Source organism: Strigops habroptila, chromosome 2 (genome assembly GCF_004027225.2).
Source record: "Strigops habroptila isolate Jane chromosome 2, bStrHab1.2.pri, whole genome shotgun sequence".
NCBI classification, from domain to species: Eukaryota; Metazoa; Chordata; class Aves; order Psittaciformes; family Psittacidae; genus Strigops; species Strigops habroptila.
This window is the reverse complement of record NC_044278.2, coordinates 18,881,322-18,890,731: the sequence shown is the minus strand read 5'-3', so window position 1 is coordinate 18,890,731 and position 9,410 is coordinate 18,881,322. Positions and strand designations below refer to the sequence as shown.

The window sequence follows — 9,410 nt, the reverse complement described above, 5'->3', positions numbered from 1 at the left end:
AAAGGGACCGATCCAACTGTACCAGTGCACATTACACCACACCAACGAGACATCTTGCAACAGATAATGGATCGAGTCACAACGGGCCAAGTTCGACGTCGCGACCCAGAGCTACCCTTCGATCTCACGATTTGGTGTGGCGAACAGTACCCCTTAGCTGCCCTGACACAGCTTAAAAGGAAAACGGGGGAGCTATGGGTATTGGAGTGGATCTCGCCTACGCTGCAACAAAACAAAACCCTATCACAAAAGATCGAAATGCTTGCAGAATTGGTTAAAAGAGGCCGCGAGCGGACCCTGCAAGTGATGGGTGCCGAGCCCACGACAATTAGAATGCCCATGAAAAAAGACACATTGCAGTGGTACTTGAACAACAGCGCGGAGTTACAGGAAGCACTGCTGGGAGCAAGCTGTATTATAGAAACGCGGAAGCTAAACCCAGCCCCCCTGCAGTGGTTAGGGAAATGGCAATGGATGACACGACCAAAACGAGAAAATACGCCCATCGCCGGTGCCCTCACCGTATATACAGACGCCGGGAAAAGGTCAAGAACTGCTGCCGCCACATGGCAGGAGAAGGACAGCTGGAAACATAAGATCTTATCGGCAGACGAAAGGGATACTTTGCAGACTCTGGAACTCCTTGCTGTAGTATGGACGATGATAAACTTTAAAGAGCCGCTGAATATTGTTACCGATTCCTTATATGTAGCAGGAGTGGTACGGAGAATCGAAGATGCATCAATCAAGGAAACACAAAATCAGAGGCTTTTTGAGTTGCTTGTGCAGCTGCGGAAAGCGGCACAACTTAGGGAACATGCCTATGCTATTATTCATATTAGAAGTCATAAATGGGATATTGGTCTAGGTGAAGGCAATGCCAGAGCAGACGAATTAGTAATGATGGAGCAAAATACACCCATGTCAAAACATCAATTGGCTAGGGAAACTCATTCTATGTTCCACCAAAACGCCAGGGGATTGAGCCGAGAATTTAGACTACCCCTAGCGGAAGCTAGAGGTATAGTCAGGGCTTGCCCAACTTGCAGCCACCACAATGGTGGGTGCGGTCTAGGATTGGGAGTCAACCCACGCGGGCTGTTGTCCAACGAACTGTGGCAGATGGACGTCACACACGTACCTAGTTTTGGACGCTTAAAGTATGTCCACGTAACTGTTGATACATATAGTAAATATATCTGGGCGACAGCTCAGACGGGCGAAAGAGCAATCCATGTAGAAAGGCACCTATACAGCTGTTTTGCAGTAATGGGTACACCAAAAGGGATAAAAACAGACAATGGACCTGCCTATGTGAGTAGGAGGATCGAGCAGTTTTTTGCCAATTGGGGAATCACACACACTACCGGGATTGCACATTCCCCCACAGGACAGGCCATCATAGAGAGAGCCAATGGGACGCTAAAAAGGTATCTTGAAAAACATGAAGGTGTGGGAGATCCGCAGTCCAGATTGCTGAAGGTGTTGTTTGTAATAAACTATTTGTGTGTATTTGGGGAGACAAGTCAACCCCCAGCGATAATACATAACAGCTTTGCTGAGAGTAAGGAGAGAGGAGAGGTCTGGGTGAAGTACAAGGATCCAAAAACAGGACAGTGGCAGGATCCGGCAAAGGTGATATATTGGGGAAGGGGATATCTATGTGTTTCTACCCCTACAGGAAACATATGGGTACCATCACGATGGACTAAGCCTGCCCTTGATGTTCCTGATACCCCGGAACTTAACAGAGGCAGACAGGAAGAGGATTGAAGATAAAGCACTCCTTACGCTACAGCCCCTGCGGCGTCAACTAAGTGACCATCTGAGAAACCTCAGTGAGACTGAGAAAAGCCATTGGACACTCGGGGACTGGATTGAAAATATTGAGGCTTGGCAAAGACTTAATATCCGCGGGCCTAGGGGGAATAAGTGTCTTGAGTGTGACAATCAGGATTGCGCCGCTTGGACAGCATTGAGGTGTGGAGGCTGCAATCAGACCTTCTGGATAGAGCAGTCTCTGATCACCAACCTCTGGTGCAATAGGTGTGCCTTCCAACATTATAACACTACCTGGGAGAGTGAATTGCAAGCGAAAACTGGGCTAAGGACACCACTTGCAGTACAGCTTTTCAAAACCGTAGAACAAAAGATTTTAGCTTATTTGCGTTGGGAACTAGAGCAGATGGTTTATAGAATAACTGTTCAAAATCAGTCTAGTATATTAGCCGTTAGGTGTAGAAAGAGAATACCTATATCACAACACCCGATTGTAGGACCATTACGTGGAGACCCCGAAGAAGAGTTAGATCTACTCTTACAACGTCTCAAGGACCTAAGGGTAAGAAAGCTAGAACAAGTCAGATTGAAGGGAACAAGGAAGGATAAGTACAAATCAGGAAAGAAAGCGAATTGATACAATGGGATATCACATAATATTTGCTATTATTACTCTGCCTAGTGTGGTATGCATTACACAATTTAACCAGCCTAGAGAGAACATTTGGGTGACATTAGCGAATCAAACCAATCAAACCTCGCTTTGCCTTAGTATGGGAGGAGTCACCAACCCTTTTCGTACATGTTTAGTCGGCCTACCAATATGGGAACCTGGAGAATTTTGTGGTTGGGTCAACAATGGAACCCTCTGTAAAACGACTATGAAGACCACGAGAGCTAGTTCTGGTACCAGTGAACAGATGTTTCCGGATGGCTATAGGCAGTGTCAGCTAATACTGTCTCTTAATGCCACCTTACACTCCCCTCCTGAAGAATTAGATCTCTTTGGGAGCGCCAATGCTAGCCTTGGAAACAATACTGAGGGGGATTGGATAAGCTTCACCCCCATTAACCCTCAAAATTGGAATGTGCATAGAAAAGATTGGGCTACTTTAGATTCAGCACTGAAGTCAAGCACGGTTTTCAAACAATTGTATTCAAACTGTAATGGTAGTAGTGTTACTACCCCAAAAAGACTGCCCGATAGGATATTCCTTATTTGTGGAGATAGAGCTTGGAATGGCATACCTGCCCAGCCACAGGGAGGACCATGTTATTTGGGAAAATTAACCTTATTTCACCCCAACATGTCATTATTACAAAAATGGAATAGTAATAGTGCAAATAGTACAAGGACCAAGCGTAGCATACACGAACTACAATGCACTAACATTGGCAGCCCAACCTTTTGGGGTAATTTCCGGCTTATCATGACAGCGATACTTGTACCGGGTGCGGCAGCCGGTAAGGCCATGAAACTCGCGGAACACTTAGGATGCTGGACCAAAGATGAATTTAATAAGACATCTCAAATACTTGACATGCTCACTAGCGATGTACAGAGCGTAAACCATGCAGTGCTACAAAACAGGGCCGCTATCGATTTTCTTCTATTAGCTCAGGGACATGGGTGCGACGAATTTGAAGGTATGTGTTGTATGAACCTCTCGGACCATGCAGTTTCTATCCACACCAAGATTAAGCAGTTGCAACAAGGGCTACATCTATTAAAAAAGGAAGATGGTTTAGGAATCGAAAACTGGCTGAAGGGGTTGGGAATTGGCCCATGGCTAAGGAGTCTTATAATGTACGCAATAGGGTTTTTGGGTGTGATATTGTTACTATTGCTCCTTCTGCCCTGTATAATCAATTGTATTCGAGGTATGATTACCAATGCCACGCAGAAAATATGGCAGACGAGCCTCCTCGCCCAAAAGGAAAACGGGGGAGACGTGGAGAGTTTTATCGAACTCTGGATGGAAGAAAGAGGACATGATAAACGCAGCTGGTAAAGTTAGAAACAACTGGGTGAGAAAAACATGAAGCAAGGACGTTGTGTCCTTGACTAACGGGGGAGTTGGCTGAAGGCCGGAGAAGTGTTAAAAAACAGGGTCTGTATAACCACAAGAGTTTCAGGAACAAGGAGGTATGGGCGGGAATGACATTTGACTGTAAGCCAATGAGGAGCTAGCTTTTCACTATGTATGAGGCTTATTATCATGTCTATATAACCGCAGCCTGTTGGTGAAATAAATGAGGTTTGCTGATCATTCCCTGGGTGGTCGTGTTGCAATTTCTCCAGCCGTCTCCGACAACCCACTTTCCTGGAGACCACAGCCTCTTAATTATGGAGTCCTAAAGGTTAGCGACATGGTTAGGGTTAAGGTTCGGAGAGTCACAAATCCTACAGGTTCCGAGAGATTGGGGCTGCAAAAGGCATGCCAAGATGAGTGCAGCACTCTACCAACATTGGTCCTTGCTCGACTTTCTCATCTGGAAAACTAAATTTCCTGAAGACCACAGCTTCTGGATTAATGTGTCCTGAAGATTAGGGTTAGGGTTAGGGTTAGGGTTCAGAGAGGCACAAAGCCTACAGGTTCACGGACACTGGGGCTGCAAAAGGCATGCCAAGATGAGTGCGGCACTATACCATCATTGGTCCTTGCTTGACTTTCTCATCTGGAACACCCACTTTCCTGGAGACCAAAGCCTCACCATTATGGAGTCATAAAGGTTAGGGATATGGTTAGGGTTAAAGTTCGGAGAGTCACAAATCCTACAGGTTCAGAGAGATTGGGGCTGCAAAAGGCATGCCAAGATGAGTGCGGCACTCTACCAACATTGGTCCTTGCTCAACTTTCTCAGCTGGAAAAGTAAATTTCCTGAAGACCACAGCCTCTGGATTAATGTGTCCTAAAGATGAGGGTTAGGGTTAGGGTTAGGGTTCAGAGAGGCACAAAGCCTACAGGTTCACGGACACTGGGGCTGCAAAAGGCATGCCAAGATGAGTGCGGCACTATACCATCATTGGTGCTTGCTTGACTTTCTCATCTGGAACACCCACTTTCCTGGATTAACAAATCTCACCATTATGGAGTCCGAAAGGTTAGGGATATGGTTAGGGTTAGGGTTCGGAGAGCCACAAATCCTACAGGTTCAGAGAGATTGGGGCTGCAAAAGGCATGCCAAGATGAGTGCGGCACTCTACCGACATTGGTCTTTGCTCGACTTTCTCATCTGGAAAAGTAAATTTCCTGAAGACCACAGCCTCTGGATTAATGTGTCCTAAAGATTAGGGTTAGGGTTAGGGTTAGGGTTCAGAGAGGCACAAAGCCTACAGGTTCACGGACACTTCGGGAGCAAAAGGCATGCCAAGATGAGTGCGGCACTATACCATCATTGGTGCTTGCTTGACTTTCTCATCTGGAACACCCACTTTCCTGGAGACCACAGCCTCTCCATTATGGAGTCCTAAAGGTTAGGGATATGGTTAGGGTTAAGGTTCGGAGAGTCACAAATCCTACAGGTTCAGAGAGATTGGGGCTGCAAAAGGCATGCCAAGATGAGTGCGGCACTCTACCAACATTGGTCCTTGCTCGACTTTCTCAGCTGGAAAAGTAAATTTCCTGAAGACCACAGCCTCTGGATTAATGTGTCCTAAAGATTAGGGTTAGGGTTAGGGTTAGGGTTCAGAGAGGCACAAAGCCTATAGGTTCACGGACACTGGGGCTGCAAAAGGCATGCCAAGATGAGTGCGGCACTATACCATCATTGGTCCTTGCTTGACTTTCTCATCCGGAACACCCACTTTCCTGGAGACAACAGCCTCTCCATTATGGAGTCATAAAGGTTAGGGATTTGGTTAGGTGTAAATTTCGGAGAGTCACAAATCCTACAGGTTCAGAGAGATTGGGGCTGCAAAAGGCATGCCAAGATGAGTGCAGCACTCTACCAACATTGGTCCTTGCTCAACTTTCTCAGCTGGAAAAGTAAATTTCCTGAAGACCACAGCCTCTGGATTAATGTGTCATCAAGATTAGGGTTAGGGTTAGGGTTAGGGTTCAGAGAGGCACAAAGCCTACAGGTTCACGGACACTGGGGCTGCAAAAGGCATGCCAAGATGAGTGCGGCACTGTATCATCATTGGTGCTTGCTCGACTTTCTCATCTGGAACACCCAGTTTACTGGAGACCACAGCCTCTCCATTATGGAGTCCTAAAGGTTAGGGATATGGTTAGGGTTAAAGTTCGGAGAGTCACAAATCTTACAGATCCAGGTTAGGGATATGGTTAGGGATATGGACATTCTCATCCGGAACACACACTTTCCTGGAGACAACAGCCTCTCCATTATGGAGGCATAAAGGTTAGGGATATGGTTAGGGTTAGGGTTTGGAGAGACACAAATCCTACAGGTTCACGGACACTGGGGCTGCAAAAGGCATGCCAAGATGAGTGCTGCACTCTACCATCATTGGTGCTTGCTTGACTTTCTCATCCGGAACACCCACTTTCCTGGAGACCACAGCCTCTCCAGTAGGGAGTCCTAAAGGTTAGGGATATGGTTAGGGTTAAAGTTCGGAGAGTCAAAAATCCTACAGGTTGAGAGAGGTTGGGGCTGCAAAAGGCATGCCAAGATGACTGCGGCACTCTACCAACATTGGTCTTTGCTCGACTTTCTCATGTGGAAAAGTAAATTTCCTGAAGACCACAGCCTCTGGATTAATGTGTCCTAAGGATTAGGGTTAGGGTTAGGGTTAGGGTTCAGAGAGGCACAAAGCCTACAGGTTCACGGACCCTGGGGCTGCAAAAGGCCTGCCAAGATGAGTGCGGCACTATACCATCATTGGTGCTTGCTTGACTTTCTCATCTGGAACACCCACTTTCCTGGAGACCACAGCCACTCCAGTAGGGAGTCCTAAAGGTTAGGGATATGGTTAGGGTTAAGGTTCGGAGAGTCAGAAATCCTACAGGTTCAGACAGATTGGGGCTGCAAAAGACATGCCAAGATGCGTGCGGCACTGTACCATCATTGGTGCTTGCTTGACTTTCTCATCCGGAACACCCACTTTCTAGAGACCACAGACTCTCCATTATAGAGTTCGAAAGGTTAGGGATATGGTTAGGATTAAGGTTCGGAGAGTCACAAATCGTACATATTCTGAGGGATTGGGGCTGCAAACGGCATGCCAAGATGAGTGCGGCACTCTACCAACATTGTCCTTGCTCAACTTTCTCAGTTGTAAAAGTAAATTTCCTGAAGACCACAGCCTCTGGATTAATGTGTTCTAAAGATTAGGGTTACGGTTAGTTTTAGTGTTCAGAGAGGCACAAAGCCTACACGTTCACGGACACTGGGGCTGCAAAAGGCATGCCAAGATGAGTGCAGCACTATACCATCATTGGTGCTTGCTTGACTTTCTCATCTGGAACACCCACTTTCCTGGAGACAACATCCTCTTCATTATGGAGTCATAAAGGATAGGGATATGGTTAGGGTTAAAGTTCGGAGAGTCACAAATCCTACAGATCCAGAGAGATTGGGACTGCAAAAGGCATGCAAAGATGAGTGCAGCACTCTACCAACATTGGTCCTTGCTCAACTTTTTCAGCTGGAAAAGTAAATTTCCTGAAGACCACAGCCTCTGGATAAATGTGTCCTAAAGATTAGGGTTAGGGTTAGGGTTAGGGTTCAGAGAGGCACAAGGCCTACAGGTTCACGGACACTGGGGCTGCAAAAGGCATGCCAAGATGAGTGCAGCACTATACCATCATTGGTGCTTGCTTGACTTTCTCATCTGGAACACCCACTTTCCTGGGGATGAAAGCCTCACCATTATGGAGTCCGAAAGGTTAGGGATATGGTTAGGGTTAGGGTTCGGAGAGCCACAAATCCTACAGGTTCAGAGAGATTGGGGCTGCAAAAGGCATGCCAAGATGAGTGCGGCACTATACCATCATTGGTTCTTGCTTGACTTTCTCATGTGGAAAAGTAGATTTAAGTACAGACCACAGCCTCTGGATTAATGTGTCCTAAAGATAAGGGTTAGGGATAGGGTTCAGAGAGGCACAAAGCCTACAGTTTCAGAGGTACAGTGTCTGCAAAAGGCATGCCAAGATGAGTGCGGCACTGCACCATTATTGGTCCTTGCTTGACTTTCTCATCTGGAACACCCACTTTCGTGGAAACCACAGCCTCTCATTTATGGAGTCCTAAAGATTAGAGATACGGTTAGGGTTAAAGTTCGGAGAGTCACAAATCCTACAGGTTCAGAGAGATTGGGGCTGCAAAAGGCATGCCAAGATGACTGCGGCACTCTACCAACATTGGTCCTTGCTCGACATTCTCAGCTGGAAAAGTAAACTTCCTGAAGACCACAGCCTCTGGATTAATGTCTCCTAAAGATTAGGGTTAGGGTTAAGGTTAGGGTTCAGAGAGGCACAAAGCCTATAGGTTCACGGACACTGGGGCTGCAAAAGGCATGCCAAGATGAGTGCGGCACTATACCATCATTGGTCCTTGCTCCACTTTCTCATCCGGAACACCCACTTTCCTGGAGACAACAGCCTCTCCATTATGGAGTCATAAAGGTTAGGGATTTGTTTAGGTGTGAAGTTCGGAGAGTCACAAATCCTACAGGTTCAGAGAGATTGGGGCTGCAAAAGGCATGCCAGAATGAGTGCAGCACTCTACCAACATTGGTCCTTGCTCAACTTTCTCAGCTGGAAAAGTAAATTTCCTGAAGACCACAGCCTCTGGATTAATGTGTCATCAAGATTAGGGTTAGGGTTAGGGTTAGGGTTCAGAGAGGCACAAAGCCTACACATTCACGGACACTGGGGCGGCAAAAGGGATGTCAAGATGAGTGCGGCACTGTATCATCATTGGTGCTTGCTCGACTTTCTCATCTGGAACACCCAGTTTACTGGAGACCACAGCCTCTCCATTATGGAGTCCTAAAGGTTAGGGATATGGTTAGGGTTAAAGTTCGGAGAGTCACAAATCTTACAGATCCAGGTTAGGGATATGGTTAGGGATATGGACATTCTCATCCGGAACACACACTTTCCTGGAGACAACAGCCTCTCCATTATGGAGGCATAAAGGTTAGGGATATGGTTAGGGTTAGGGTTTGGAGAGACACAAATCCTACAGGTTCACGGACACTGGGGCTGCAAAAGGCATGCCAAGATGAGTGCTGCACTCTACCATCATTGGTGCTTGCTTGACTTTCTCATCCGGAACACCCACTTTCCTGGAGACCACAGCCTCTCCAGTAGGGAGTCCTAAAGGTTAGGGATATGGTTAGGGTTAAAGTTCGGAGAGTCCAAAATCCTACAGGTTGAGAGAGATTGGGGCTGCAAAAGGCATGCCAAGATGAGTGCGGCACTCTACCAACATTGGTCTTTGCTCGACTTTCTCATGTGGAAAAGTAAATTTCCTGAAGACCACAGCCTCTGGATTAATGTGTCCTAAGGATTAGGGTTAGGGTTAGGGTTAGGGTTCAGAGAGGCACAAAGCCTACAGGTTCACGGACCCTGGGGCTGCAAAAGGCATGCCAAGATGAGTGCGGCACTATACCATCATTGGTGCTTGCTTGACTTTCTCATCTGGAACACCCACTTTCCTGG

The 9,410-nt window shown here is 46.8% G+C and overlaps 1 pseudogene; it reads left to right on the top strand.

The window, feature by feature from the left end:
• Positions 1 to 258: 258 nt before the first annotated feature.
• LOC115601710 overlaps positions 259 to 9,410 on the top strand; it is a 49,553-nt pseudogene continuing 40,401 nt past the window's right edge.